Consider the following 17249-nt stretch of genomic DNA (forward strand, 5'->3'; position numbering starts at 1 on the left):
TTTTTTTAAATAAGCATATAGAACATGAAATAGGTAAACTTTGGTGTGGCTTATGATAACCATCAATTTTCATTTTTTTTTGCATTGAATAATGAGATGAAAATTATAAAAGTATATTTTATAAAAAAACAGAATTTTATGATTATATCAAAATAATTCGTGAAGATATTCTTAATTTCTTATAACTTGTTACATATATAGCAATTTAATATATGTAATTTAGTTCATGATAATAACTTCTTAAATTCAAGCAGTTCTTACCCAAAGCAATATAATAGCACTTTTGATTTCATTTACCCCATGATTAGAATGCTAATCCTTCATTTTTCTTGGACAAAGAATTACTGTGTTAAACATTTAGCACTTAGATTTTTGTAAAAATGTTTACTTTCTGGTTCTGATGTAAATTTTCCAAACCAAATTAAATTTAAACTCTGTATAAAAACAGGAATGCGAACAAGTAAAAAATTTACAGAATAACACATGATATTTTATTTTAAGAAAAATGCATAAAATATAAGTAGTCGCATTATTATCTTGGATGAGTTTGTACATTTTTTTTGTAGTGATAAGAAAATAGCAGTGTTCTTGAATTTTAAGTTTTATTAACAAAAAAATATAGCATGAGATATAGAAAACCTTTCTGCCTCTCTTTACACCTAATATTTGGATTTTAAATAATTATTTTTGCGCTTAGATAGCTGTCTGCGGAGTCATTATTTTTACTTTTAATTTTCAATATCAATATTTTAAGTTTCATGTTCTCTTAAAAAAAGGCATCATTAAGTAGAAATTTTTAATTAAAAGTCATCTTACTACCGATTTTACAAAACATACACTTTGATTGTCTTATGCGATTAATAAATTTTCTCCTAAAAAACTACACCTGATTGTGGTGCTGAAAGCACTGCAAAACATGCGTAAAGAATGCAAATAATAAAAGCCGTTATTGGTATCGTGGTATTTTTTTTATAGATTGATTCTTATTACATGGTAAATTTAAGTTTGTATATACTTTCATTTTTTTTAAATTATATTTCTTTTTTATTATGCACGGAAAAGGAAGAAATTTTTTTTTATAGTCTCAAATAAAAAGATATAAGTGAGAGGCTTTATAAATATGAAGCTGCATCTTATAAAAGAAAATAAAGCACAAAAAAATACATGATGTTTTTTTTAAGCTGGCCAAATAATACAGGGAAATATATTATTTCGTTTTACATATAACAAAAACGCAAAACATAATTTTGTTTAAGATTAAAAAGATTAAACCTTCAAAATAAAATCATTTTATGCCCTTTTCCTCCACAAGACATATTAAGTTCAAAATTTTATATTTTATACAGTCAGGCGTGGCAAAGTTAATTTGAAAGTAATAAGATTAAAATCTTGAAGTGTACAATAAACCAAAGTAATTTATGTCTTAATTAATAAAAATGAAACTAATTGCATAAAAAACACATAATTTTGAATTTTACAAAAATTCATAATTCTTTTCAAATGCATTTTCGAATAAAAAAAAACCATTTTAAAGAGAATCTAACAACTAATTTCACCGAATTTTTGCTTTCAATCATATTTTAAGATGCATAAATATTGAATGATATTACTTTTATAATGTGGCAAATCATGGGTCAATACAAAAGCAGAAAATGTTTTATTGGATACTAGCGTAAAATTGATTTAAAACAATATCAAGCTTTACAATGCAATCTTATCTAGAAATCATTACTGTTAAATATCAAAATGATATTTTTAACAATAGTATTTTTTATTTAAGGGCTATATTTATAGTCGTAATTTTAGTTTTTGTTCTCAGGCACAGCTTGCTTGATTCTCTGTACATACAGCGTATTTATACTTTCGGCTATCTTCTCCTTTCCAAAGTCTTCTTCAATACCCCTCCTTCTTTCGAGACCTATTAATTCAAGGGTTTTTCTCAATCCCAAGGTTTGAATATATGCCTCAACCTGGTTCGTGACATCTAGTTCCTTCTGGTACCTTAATATCACAATCATATTTTTAACAATAAAATTAATTAATATTATTATTATTCATTCGTTAAAAAATAGTTATTTATTGGTAATACTTGATTTGCATATCTGCAGAAAAATATAAATTAAAAAAATATAAAAATTTCGACCGTCATTCTGATTGCACGAGTTTCAGAATTTAGAAAAAGTATTATTTAATATAATAGTAAAATTAATCATGTCATATTAAATATTATTGTATAGAATTTACTTTATTCGAAAAATGTGTCTAAAAATAGAAGAAAAATTATCATATAGCCAAATAAATATAAAATAAGATGAAGTTTTTTTTCACTATAGTAAAGTGTTCATTTCATGATATATTATGTCACAACATTTTTAACTAGGCAATGGAAATAATAAGTAAGAATATTGCATTAGGAATATATAAAATTATCAATATTATTACTTTGAAAACATTGTATATCCTATAGTCAATACATATATCATGGTACGAAGACGATGATTTATCGTATTTGATTAGATAAGCTTTGTTTACATGTTTTTCTCAAATTGATGTAAGACATAAATTTTGAGAATTAGATCTTAATTAAAAATCAAATTTTAAATTTCCCAATTTATAATTATATTGTATTTATTAAAAATTAGGGTAAATTAATTTAACCCAAATTGATTTTGCTCAAAGCTAATATGTAAATATTTACGCATTTTAGCTGATATTTGGTACAATGAGAATAATTTAATGCAATATATTTGTTTTAGAAACGATATAATTAATAGGTCTCGAAAGAAGGAGGGGTATTGAAGAAGAATTCGGAGAGGAGAAGATAGCCGAAAGTATAAATACGCTGTGTGTAGAGAGAATAAAGCAAGCTGTGCCTGAGAACAAAAACTAAAATTACGACTATAAATATATCCCTTAAATAAAAAATAATAGAAATTAGAAACGATATTATACATAATATATATAGAGCTTATATAAAATACACATAGCTTTTCTTACTCAATATAGCCGTTAAACCCTTTATCCACACCATATAATCAAAATGTAAAATCGCAGATTTGAAGTTAGCAATACCCTTTCTGTGTTTTATCTATAATACCACTATAATATATTTTCTATTTCAAATAAATCGAAATTCATGTTAGAAGCCTCGATATAACATTGATCTATGTCTTGTTAAAGATAAAAAGAAATCTATCACAACGTTTTACTTATTGATATTGGTAAATGCTATTTAATATAAACTTCCAAAAGTCGAATATCGAAACATTTGAAATGTCAACTGAGGCAGAAACATGTATACAAACAAAAGTATTCAGTAATGAAAGACGCATAAATAAATAGTCTCGAACAGTAAAGGTGGTTTGGGAAATATTGTTATAAGTATTGGCAGATACGTGTGTTCAAGCAATTAAAGTGCTATCAGAAAATTTCGAGCATTTAAAAACCATATTAACTCATAAATATATACAAACAAGATGTTTATGAAAAGTTGCAAAACAGCGGTCATAAAATATTTTGCAGCCCAATAGAATGTCTTAGCGCTTATGTTTAACACTTTTTTTAGAAATGAATCCGTGGGTTCTGATCCAGTTAAAACGATTTTAGAATTGCCCTTGCCGCTTATTGAAAATGAACATTGAATTTAAATTATGTAATAAATTACTCTACATTTTGATATATTTTGATTATTTTCTCCTTTTAAGGCCTATAAGATTATATTTTGTACAAAAATATATTGTAAAATTTGAGACTGATTTTTATTTAAGGCTCAAATTGACAAAAGTAGACAAGTACTCATACTATTTTATCTAAGCTACGTACAATAAATTTATGGATATTCAATCATAATCTAAATGCAAAATTATAATAAAATGGGATAAAATAAAATGGAATAAAATACACAAACCGTATTATTTTGTATAAAATTTGATGAAAGCTTTTTTAAGTATTTTTAGATCATTAAATAAAAAAAAGTGAGAAATGGTGTTGAAAATATACAGAATGTGAATTAAAATTATATTATCAGATTGGTTAAAATATTCGAAATAAAATCTACCATATAAAATGCAGCAAAAAAATCATTTTATGTATGATTCAATTTTAAAATTAAATTTTCGATTTTATATTCAAGAATAATGTGATTAACTTCTCGTGAGCTATATACATCTATACTTTTGCCCATGAAAAATAAAAGTTTTAATTACAACTGCTTGTCTATTTGCATATACAGGCTCCAGTAAGTTTGTCTATTTCTAACTTAACTTTACAATACAACCTTTAATATATGTATAGAGTCTAAAATTATCGACCGGTGACTAACAGTAGATAAACCATAGATTCATCTAAAATAATGTGTTCGCTAGAAATAAAAGCTCTATTTATTTACAATTGATAGTGAAACGGCATAGTGAATTTACTTTCGTGGCACTCACAAAATAAGCTTACTTTGATTTTCTATTAACGACCAAAAAGACGAGCGGGGTATTTTGCGAAAAAAGATACTGATAAACTTGATTCAATTACATTTTTTACCAATTAAAAAAAACATAAAATAGACTAAGGTTTATGATTTGAACTGTATATCTGATCCATCTACATAAAAACCAATCATATACTCTCAATAGTTTTTATCTGTTGGAATAAGAAGTCCAGAATCCACACAGAGTTGTACAAATACAGCAATAAATACTTCTAACATTAAAGCTCGCACATTTAAACAAAAAATAAAATTAGCATAACGCGTCAAATAAATTACTAAAGTGTAAAATTTTAGCCGATAAATTTATGTATGTCTTATTTTTTATTCATATGAATGCTATTATTTATATGAATAGAATCTTATTAAAAAGGTTTTATTTTTTTAATTTCACAAATATACTTTTAATGTTATTTATATAATGATCTATTTTATGAAAAAGTAAAATCCAGACGCTTCACTTTCTGATGCATTTGTAACTACATCTTTTAGAGAAATAATAACATTTGCAGTAGACCTATAAGCCTTTAAATCGTTATTTTGAGAATATTTATATGTTTATGGTCTTATTGCTGATCCAACATCTAGAAAAGATAAAACTTATATTTTGTATTTAAATCATAAAATTATTTTTTGACTTTTTTTAAACGGTTGAATTGTGCAGAAAAAACTTTTTGTTAACAAATACTAGTTTACAAAATACAAAAATCTGCCATGAAAAAAAAACAAGAAAATGTATAAGGTGAATCGCCTTGAAGCGATCGATACGTATTTATACTGAGAAGCGATCTCCAAAAAAATATATATCTGAAACTAGAAATTTCATAACGATTATAGAAAATAAGACACGCATTCTGATGCTTATCTAGCTCTAAAATGCATACAATACTATTAGGTAATAAATAAATCCAATAATAGACATGTGTTTAGGATTTCGCAAAACACCAGTATAAAAACTTTAAAACATCAACACTATTATTCTCTATTTGTTATAGATTGACTTATTGTTTGCAGACTAAACGCAAGAATACCGATTTTTCTGGATCTAGCATAATTTTTATTTTTTTTTGTGTATTTATGGAGTTTTTGATTACTTGAATTACAATGCTTTATTATTTCGTAGTTTTTATAAAATTCTTAATCCTTAAATACCATACATAATAAAACAGCAGAAAATATTTATACTTACTTATTTACATTTGATTATGTATTATTTTGTAAATATTAGCATAAGAGGTACATCATGATTTCATAACCAAACAATTTGAGTAGATCTAATGTTTTTTTTTGAAAGTATAAGAAAACTGGTGTACAAAAATGAAAAATGTCATGTACAAAATTTTAATAAGAGAGTGTGATTTTTTTATACCCTTGAATATCAAAGAACGGATTTACATCTTACTTTTATGATTGAATTATATGATAAGAAGGCAAGAAAAGATTCTAAAATGGTAATTAACTGTAATTATAGCGATATAAAATATTTGTTTTTTAATACTTTTTTACTATTATCTATATAAAGTAGATTGTCTTTATCCGTTTCGATAATATCTTTTAACTGAAGGTAATGGATTTTTAGTGTTAGAAAGAACTTGTTTCTGGATGTATGTCTTTACGGTTTGTATTATAATAAGAATATGCTTTGGGAGCATTCTAATATACGTTCACACATTATATTTTCTTGATTTAGACTGTAGCAGAAGTACGTTGTATGCAAAGATATATTGTAATAATCACAGAAAAAATAAAATGAAGAGACGATTTAGATAAAATCAGACACTTGAATTTTAAATCATAGAATGCGTTTTATAAATACGTAAAACTATACCATATAGTGTCGAATCATGATATAATTCGTAGATTCAGCTAGAAAGTTAATATATAATAAGCATGCGTCTTTTCTCTATAATTATACGGGGAGAAACTAAGTATCAACGAAAATTGGATATCTACCGTCTATATAATAGCTCAATGAAACTAAGCTAGAAACTTAAATTTTTATAACGAGTATCCATGGTTTATTGATGGCGCCATTTTACAAAGTATGATTCTTTATTTATCTATGAAGATTTAAAGAATTACAGTGTCATTTAAAAAGTAAACAAATCCGGATTCAAATACAAAATGGGTTGCTGTGCTATTTTATGCAAATTTCAACCGGAACAGTCTATGCTTCAGCACTCAGATTTTAATTACATAGGAGTTCTTTTTTTTCGAAATTACAGATTATAAAGAATGATACAACAGTTAAATCCTTCATTATTTTGTAATCAAAGTCTTTTTTGGCTTCTTTTGTCATAATTTTTCTAATCGATATCAATGTGAATTTTTCCTCTTTAAATTTGCCATTTTCCAAAGGTGTATTCAATATTTTGTTTTCAGTGTATATATTTTATTAAAATATAAATACTTAGCATAAAATGACAATTGAAAAAAAAAGAATATTTACAACCAATAGCTTTAAAAAAATAACAATAAGTCGATTAATTTTTAGGGGGTACATAAATAGAGGGAGGCAATAAAAATAGTATGATTTCAAATATTACAAGCTATATTTGCACTATAGTGAAATCGAATATCACATTGAACAAAATGAAATGTTAAATTAAATTACCGACTTTAAAACAAAAAAATAGAGAAAATTAATCTCTTTTTAGCTGATATGCTATGTTGACTTAAAATTATTATTATTATTATATTGCAAAAAAAAACGTTATTTACAAATAATTTTACCATCATGTTTATTTTAGTAACATTTCGAAAACATAATAATTAATCATGTGTAACTGATTAAAATTTCGGTAAGGTGTAGCGGTACAAAAAAAAACTGGAATATATAATACACATAAATTTACAAATCATGAATAGAAAAATAGATCATAGGGAATTTTTAACAACATTAGTCATCAAAAAAAAATAACTAATTAAAATTATAAACAAACATTAAAGTTTTATTTATCAAACATAAAAGGAAATGTAATAAACAAAATTGTGCAATAATTCATGTGAAAACACATTATGATCAAATTCAGAATTCATAAAGGTTTTTTTATATAAATTAGAAACCAAATATATTTATTATCGACATACAAGCATGTTCAACATTTAATTACATAATATTAGATGTTTTAAGCCTAGATAAAAGGCTTGCTGTATGATATTTCTTCGCATACTCTAGACTCGAATTTTTTTTATTTTTAATTTTTTATAAGCTTATTAATACATCAATTTTTATCCGAAAACAGATGGTAGAATATATTCTTTAAAAATTTTGAATAATTATGAAGCGAAAATATTTTGTTAAATACAAAAAAAAATTAATATCGCAAATTTTTCATATGAAAACGCTATTTGTCTCTAAATATTTGTGTCAATATTTAACTAAAAAAAATATTGGTATTTGACTATACCATTAACTTGTAAATACATTTATGTTAAAATTTTATCGTGATAGAACGTGTTCCGTTTTTCACGCTTCAGATCAAGATTATCATAATTAATTAAAAAATCCAATTTTATTTTATTTTAAAATTTATAAACTCGTTTGTGTTAAGTTAGTTTCTAAAAATATATTATTTAGAAATTATGGTTTAAAGTTGAGTTGTGAAGAATTATTATCTCTTGAAGCCAAAATCATCAAATGATATTGCAAACAATATATTATTTTATCTTTTGGTTATTATAATGTGCAACACTTTTCATAAAATAGATACATCTAACACCTTAATCCGTAAGTTTGAATTACTAAAATGATTGTGTTGTATATGCGATAAATTGTGATGTTCGAGTTTTCGATATTTCTCGTTATTATAATCAGTTAAATATAGCAAATAATTTTTTTGGATTTTATAATACAAGAATCGATTAAATTAATTATATATCAAAATTCTTGCATTAAAAGTTTATTTTTTACGTATTGTTTTTATAAAAGATACAGTAAGAAAGTCTAAAAAGATATGCAATGATTGTTTGTTCAAATGGTAGAAATTTCCAAAATTGTATAACCTTGTTTTGTCACAAAAAGTAAATATTTATATAGCTAATAAATACACAATTTATCACATTTGCAGTTAGATTATGCCTATATTGTTCTTTTAAAAAAAAGTATAAAAGGACGATTGAATAGGTAAAATTCATTTGGCTTATAATATACATTAATTTTTATTTTTTTTAGCATTGTAAAGATGTTATAAAATTTTAAAAAGTACACAATATAATAAAATTAAAAATTTATAAAAAAAAAACAAAGATTGAAGCCTGAAGATATTCTTTAAACTTATTACATAATTGGCGATTTACCGTATGAAATGTAGTTTATTATAATAACTTCTTGAATTCGGGCAGTTATAGGGAAAAGCAATATAGTGTATTTAATTTCATTTGCCCATGGCTAGAATACTAATCTCTATTTTTCTTGTTAAAAAATCGACTGTGTTAAACATACAGCACTTAGGTTTTCGTAATCATTATGTTTACCTTCAGGTTCTGATATAAATTTTTCAAACCAAATTTTATTTAAACCTGTATAAAAACAGAAATGCGAATTATTTAATAATTTGCAGAATAACATCTGGTCTGGTCTATACGGAAAAATGTATAAAATATAAGTAAGCGCAGTTTTATCTTGGATTAGTCTGGAAATTTTTTTTTGTGATAAGAAAATAGCTGTATTCTTGAATTTGTAGTTTTACTGAGCATAAAACATAGAAAGCCGTTCTATCGCTATTTATACTATATACTTTTATTTTCTATAATATTTTTCTGCGTTCTATAACTGTCTGTGTAGATATCATTGCAACTTGGAATTTACACTATAATGATTGAATTTTCTCGTTCTCTTTAAACAAGCTTTTTATGAAGAAGAAGTCCATTAATTAAAGCCATCTTACTGCCAATTTTACAAAACGTAAACTTCGATTATCTTATGCGATATATAAATTTACTGCTATAAAACTCACCTGATTGTGGTGTTGGAAGAACTGCTAACCATTCTGAAGAAAATGAATAAAATAACAGTCGTTTTGGCATGATGGTATTTTTACAGACGATCTGATTCTGATTAAAAGATAAAATAGTGTTTTTTTTAACCTTTAATTTATTATAAATTGCATTTATTTTTATTATGTACGGAAAAGTTTGAAATTTATTTTTTATATTCTTAAATAAAAAGATATAATTAAGCGGCTTTATATATATGAAGTTGCATCATTAAAACGATAGTAAATAATAAAAAAGTCCAGGATGATTTTTTTTTAAGCTGGCCAAATAATGCAGAATTATATCATTTCTGTTTACATAATATAAAATCTTGATACAAAATTATATTTTAGATAAAAAGATATTATTTTCGTAATAAAAATCATTTTTATGGCATTGTTCCTTACAATACATAAAAAGTACAAAATTTTATATTTTATATTTTATACAGTCAGGCATGCCAAAATTAATTTATAGGTAATAAAAATAAAATCTTTAAGTTCTGCATTAAAATATAGAAATTTATTAATTTATTTCAATATAAAGGTTACTAATCGCTAAAAAAACATATCATTTTGTACTTTACAAAAATTCATAATTCTTTTTAAATGCATTTTTGAATAAGAAAAACATCTTTTGTAAAGATAATCTATAAAATAGTGTCATAGAATCTTTTTTTTCAATCGTATTTTAAGACGCATAAAAACTGAATAATTTTACTTTTATAATGCGGTAAATCATGGGTCAATACAAAAGCAGAAAATGTTTTATTGGATACTAGCGTAAAATTGATTTAAAACAATATCAAGCTTTACAATGCAATCTTATCTAGAAATCATTACTGTTAAATATCAAAATAATATTTTAAACAATAATATTAAAAAATTGATTACTATTATTCATTCGTTAAAACATAGTTATTTGTTAGTAACACTTGATTTGCATATCTGCTGAAAAATAGCAATTAAAATAATTTAAAAATATTCGAACGTCATTCTTTTTGCACGAGTTTCAGAATTTAGAAAAAGTATTTTTTTAATATATTTCCAAAATTAATCATGTCATATTAAACATTATTGCATAGAATTTACTTTTACTCGAAAAATGTGCCTAAAAAAACCAATAAAATTAACATATAGGTAAATAAATTCTAAATAAGATAAAGTTTTTTTTCAGAATAGATATCTATTTTTTTCATGATTTATAGTGTCACATTATTTTTAACTTGGCTATAGATATAATAAGTGTGAATATTTCATTACGAATATAGAAAATTATCAATGAAAATGATTTAAAAATATTTGAATCCTATAATCAATACATATAATCCAGGTACGAAGACGAATTTTTTTTGGATTTGATATAATAAAATTTGTTTACATCTTTAAATTCAAGTTAATACAATTTGCCTTTTAAATATATATATATATATGTTAAATGTATAAATAAAAAATTCGGGAATTAAATATTGCCCAAACTTGACGTACCTATTGCCAGAAGTCTACTTATTTATGCATTTTAGCTGATAAAAGGCATCAATCGTTTATAAAATAAATTAAACATCTTTATTTTATGGAGAGAAATAAAAAAGTAATAAATAAAAAAGGATTTATATGGATATATACAATATTATATGCCCAATTTGCTTTTGAGATTCTTCACATGAATCAAAAAATCAAAACATAATTTTGCATATTTGATTTAACAATAAATTTTATATATTTAAAATATAATAAAAAAGTTGTTTAAATTCAATAATATGATCCTCTACAAATAACAAAATTTATTTTATATTAAATTATTTACTGAATTTATCTTCATAGCAAAGTAGTATTTTTAGATCTAAAATTTCGTATTTAATGTTATCTTACTGCAAGGTTTACAGCTAACACTAGCCGATTTTTCGCCTTGTATTAAAGTTTCTGTTACCAATATACACCTAATTGAGGTGCTGATGGATTATGAACTGTTCCCGAACGTATAACAAGTAAAAATGCAAATGTTGGTATGATGAGATGTTTTTCAGAGACTGGGACTTCTACAACATATATAATTATGATTTACTAGCCGTTTTTACATTATACCACAAAATTAAATATTCAGCAAAGAAAATAGATTTTATTTTTTTTATATCAAATAATATAAATTATAGCCTGATCTATGAGAAGTAATTTGTTGCGTGATGATGAAAAATAAAAAATATGCGTAGAATTTAAGTGTTTTTATTTATGTTAGAGCATTCAATTATAAGATTTACTTTAAGATTTTGTATTATGCAATAAGAAAATTTAATTTAAGATTTATTATAAAATAAAAACAGTAAAGCTATAGAAATAATTACAAGTGTGCAAATTTTTTGCTTTTCATGATATCGTATAAGTTAAATATTTTATGTTTTATACAGTCAGGCGTGCAGAGATAATTTATCTGCAATAAAAATAAAATCTTGAAGTTGTGCATTAATAATAGCAATTTTATATTTATTTGTAAAAATGGTACTGATAGCCATGCAAAAGTTAAATCATAAAAAGACACAAATCATTTTGTAAATTACAAAAATATTTAATTCTTTTAAAATGCATTTTCGATACCAAAAACATCTTTGTAAGTGGAATCTTCAAACTAGTGATATAAAAGTTTTGTTTCATGGTATTTGAGGTATATAAGTCATTTAAAATGTAATTTTTATAATATGCGAATCATAGATTAATGCAAAAACAAAAAATCTATACTTGAAAACCCGTTTAGAGTTTGTATTTTACACTGCGGGCTTTTTTATGCTTTTGGAGCAGGAATATATTGTTTTTATAAAAAAATGAGTTTTAAAAAAACAATATGCAAAAAGATAAAATTATAATACATCTTAAAACATAGTTATTTAGTATGTAATACTTAATTTAAATATTTGCATATAAAAATCAATATAAAAATAATAAGATTTATGCCGTCAATCGGATTTAACGATTTTTCGAATTTAGAAAAAGCATTTTTTTTTATTTTTCTAAAATAAATTATGTAATATAAAACATTTTTGTAATGAATTTACTTTTATTCGAAAAATGTGTCTAAAAAAAGCAGAATAATTATCATATAGTTACAAAATTTAAAATAAGATGAATTTTTCAACACAATAAGTTAACTGTTTTTTTCATGATATATAATGTCATAACTTTTTTTTATCTAGACTGTGAGCATAATATGTGTGAATTTTTCATTATGAAAATAGAAAATTGTTAATATTTTTGCTTTTAAAACATTAATCATCCTTTTACCTCATATATCATGATACATAAGCAATGATTTTTCGGATTTAATATAATAAAATTTGTTTACATCTTTAAATTCAAGTTTATGTAAGATCTAAATCTCAATATTTAGATCTTACAAAAAATACAAATTGCACTAATTACCCAGTATATATAATTTGTGCTTATAAAAAAATCGGGAAGCTTATTAGTGCCCAAACTTATTATACTTAAAAGCAAAATGTCTATTTTTTTATGCATCTTAGCTGAAATAAGGCATTAATTAACAATTTAATAAATTAACAATTTTAGTTTGTAGATAAAATAAAAATAGTAATTGAACAAGGAGGATTTATATTGATATATACAATATTATATGCCCAATTTGCTTTTGAGATTCTATACACGAATCAAAAAATCAAAACATAATTTTGCATGTTTGATTTAACAATAAATTTTATATGTTAAAATATAATAAAAAGATTGTTTAAATTCAAAAATATGATCCTCTACAAATAACGAAATTTATTTTATATTAAATTATTTACGGAATTTATCTTCGTCACACAAGTAGTATTTTTAGATCTAAAATTTCGTATTTAATGCAATCTTACTGTAAGGTTACCAGCTAACACTAGTCGTTTTTTCGTCTTATTTAAAAGTTTCTGTTACCAATATACACCTAATTGAGTAGCTGATTTTTTTATTTACTACCCGAAAGTATAACAAGTAAAAAGACTATTTTTATAATGATGTTATGTTTTCCAGAGGCAGTGACTGCTATAATGTAGTTAAATTATATTTTACTAGCCGTTTTGACATTAGACAACACATATAAAATATTATGCATATAACATAGATTTTAATTTTTTATTACGCTGATCGAAATAGGTATAACAAGCCTTGATAACTTGGCTGAAGTTGAGAATTGAAAATATAGGAAATATGACATCTTGGCAAATGAACTTGGTTTAATTTACAAATGCAAAACAAGAATAATAGCATATGTGATGACTTGGGATGGAGTGGTTACAAAATATCATAAAAATTTGTTAAGGAGTTAAAAATACCGGACGAAGTAGAAGCATACATGCAAGCTCTCACACTCCGCAAGACACTTGAACTCATCTCATTTGAGAGAAGAAGAGCAGTTGATGAAGATAGATCAGAGGAAGGTGTCAAAAGATGAATCAACGAGTTGTGCTTACTTTCCAACACGCTGAACACGTCTAAATAGATAAAATCGATAAAAAGAAAATTAACCCATAAAATAAATAAATATAATTAATTTTTAGTATCAAATAATATAAGATACTTGATCTATGAGAAGTAATATGTTGCGTGATGATTAAAAACAAAAAAAATAGAGTTGAATTTAAGCGTTTTTTTATATTAGAGCATCTTATTTCAAGATTTGTTTATCATTTTGCATTACGTAATAAGAAAAGTTAAATAAAAAACTTTTATAAAATAAAAACAATAAAATAGTGATTTAGTTGCACGTGATATAATTTTTTATTTCTAATGTGACAAAAAAAGATCAATATTACATGCTTTATTATCCTAAGCGTTGTATAATTAATATGAAGGTAATAAAAATTAAATCTTAAAGTTGTCCATTAAACTATAGCAATTTTTATATTTATAGGAGTAATCAGGTTTAATATCACCATGTAGCAATCAAATCATAAAAAAACACAAATCATTTTGTAAATTATAAAATATATAATTCTTTTAAAATGATTTTTCAAATAGAAAAAACATCTATTGTAGAGAGAATCTATATACTAGTGTCATAAAATCTTTATTTAAATGTTATTTGATCTACATAAAGCATGATTAATATAATTTATACAACTTGGCGAGTCATAGGTTAATTCAAAAACTTGGAATCGATACTTGAAAACCCATTTAGAATTTTATTTTATACACTAGCAGGCTTTTTTATGCTTTTGGAGCTAAAAATATATAGTTTATATAAAAATAATGTGTTTTAAAAAAACAATAAGAAAAAGATGATATTATAATACATGTTAAAACCTAATTTTTGATTAATAAATACTAGATTAAAACCTTTAAATATCTTTTAGTAGCAACGAAACATAATATTTTTAGTTCTTTTTTTGATTGCACTCTTTTAAGGTTTAGAAAAAGCTATTTTTTAATCATATATCTAAGATTAATTATGTCATTTTAAACATAGTTGTATAGAATTTACTTTAATTAGAAAAATGTGTCATAAAAAAGTAGAACAATTATCATATAGCTAAAAATATTTAAAATAAGATAAATTTTTTTTTCACAATAGGTAACTGTTTTTTTCATGATATATTCTGTCACAACATTTTTTATATAGACTATAGACATAATAAGTGCGAGTATTTTATTATGAATCCAGAAATTATTGATATTATTACTTTTAAAACATTGTATATCCTATAATCAATAAATATCAAGGTACGAAGATAATAATTTTTTGGATTTGATTAGACAAGCTTTGTATACATGTTTTTTTACAAGTTGATGTAAGGTATTAATTTTTTGATTTAGAATCTTACAATACAAATAAATCCAATTTACCAATTTAATTATAATTTTATTTAAAAAAATTCGGGTAGATTAACTTAACCCAAATTAATGGTATTCATAGCCAATATGTAATTATTTACGCATATTAGCTAACATATTAGTATAATAAAAATATATTGAAAGCATTTTTATTGTTGTAGAAACGATAAAAGATGCGATGAATATAGAGTTATGAAAAATACAAACAGCTTTTCTTACTCATTATCCCCGTAAAACCCTTTATCCTTACCATATAATAAAAATGTGATTTCGCAGATTTGAATCAAACGATAAACTTTCTAGTATTTTAATTATAATATCACTAAAATTTATTTTCTATTTCAAATAAATCATAATTCATCTTAGAAGCATCAATAAGACATTGATCCATATCTTGTTAAAGATAAAAAGAAATCTATCACAACTTTTTACTTATTGATATTGGTAAATGGCATTTAATATGAACTACCAAAAGTTGTATATCAAACATTTGGAATGCCAAAGTAAGCAGAAACATATATACAAACAAAAGTATTCAGTAATGAAAGACGCATGAATAAATAATCTTGAATGTTGGAGGAGGTTTGAGAAGTATTAAAATAAGTATTAACTGATTTGTTTGTTCAAGTAATTTAAAGTGCTGCCAGAAAATTTGGTGCGGTTAAAAATCATATGTGCCCATAAAATATACAAACAAGATTTTGATAAAAAGTTGCAAAACGATGGTTATATACTATTTTGCATCCCAATAGCATGTCTTGGTGCATATATATAAAACCTTTTTTAGAAAGGTATCCGTGGGTTCGGATCCATTTAATTCGATTTTAGAATTACCCTTGCCGCTTATTGATAATGAACTCGAAATTTCGATTATGACATAAATTACTCTATATTTTGAAATATTTTGATTATGTTGTCTTTTGAAGAACCTATAAGATTTTAATTTATTATAAATATAGTATAAAATTACAGCAATTAGTCTAAAGTGGCTTGAATTTATTCGCCAAATAAAGTACCCATAATATTTTATCTAAGCTATGTACTATTTAAATAATTGAAATCTCAATATAATCTAAATTTTCAAAACACAAAAATCATAATAAAGGGATAAAATCGAAAAATAAATGGGATTTAAATACACAAACCGTATTATCTTACATAAAATTATATTAAAGCGTTTTTAAGTATTTTTAGATCATTAAATTAAAAAAAGTGAGAAATAGTGTTTAAAATTTACAGAGTGTGAAAATGAATTATAGTATCAGATTGACAAAAATTATATTGCAAAAAATTTGATTTTTTATTCTGATATACCAAATCTAGAAAAAACAAATCATTTTATGATTGATTCAATATTAGGATTATATTTTGGATTTTATATTCAAGGATAATGGGACTAATTTTCCGTGTGCTATTCACATCTATACTCTTGCCTATTAAAAATAAAAGTTTTTAATACAACTACCTGTCTATTTCAATATACAGACTCTAGTATGTTTGCCTTCTTTTAACTGATATTTACAATATTAGGGAAATTAATGTATAGAGTCAGAAATTTATCGACCGGTGATTAACAGTAGATAAACTGCTGATAGATCCAAAATAATATGTTAGCCAGATATAATAACTCATTTATTGCATTAGATTGTGAAACTACTTAGTATGGTTTATTTCTTGTCATTCACAAAATTACCCATATTGGATTTGCTATTAAAGACCAAAAAAACGAGCGGGATATTTTGCTAAACAATAGTCAAATGAACTTGATTCAATCACATTATCAACAAACGTACTAAGTTGAAATCATAAAATAGACTAAGTTCCATGATTTTAACTACATACCTGATCCATATTCAGAAAAATACAATTATATACTCTCAATAGTTTTTATCTGTTAAAATAAAAAGTTCAGAATTCACACAGAGATGTCCAAATACTGCACTAATCACCCCTTTTACTAAAGATAGCATTTACGCAAAAAA

Source organism: Rhyacophila brunnea, unplaced genomic scaffold (assembly GCF_057557595.1).
Source record: "Rhyacophila brunnea isolate RB1 unplaced genomic scaffold, BYU_Rbru_1.0 scaffold_34, whole genome shotgun sequence".
In the NCBI taxonomy this organism is placed as follows: Eukaryota; Metazoa; Arthropoda; class Insecta; order Trichoptera; family Rhyacophilidae; genus Rhyacophila; species Rhyacophila brunnea.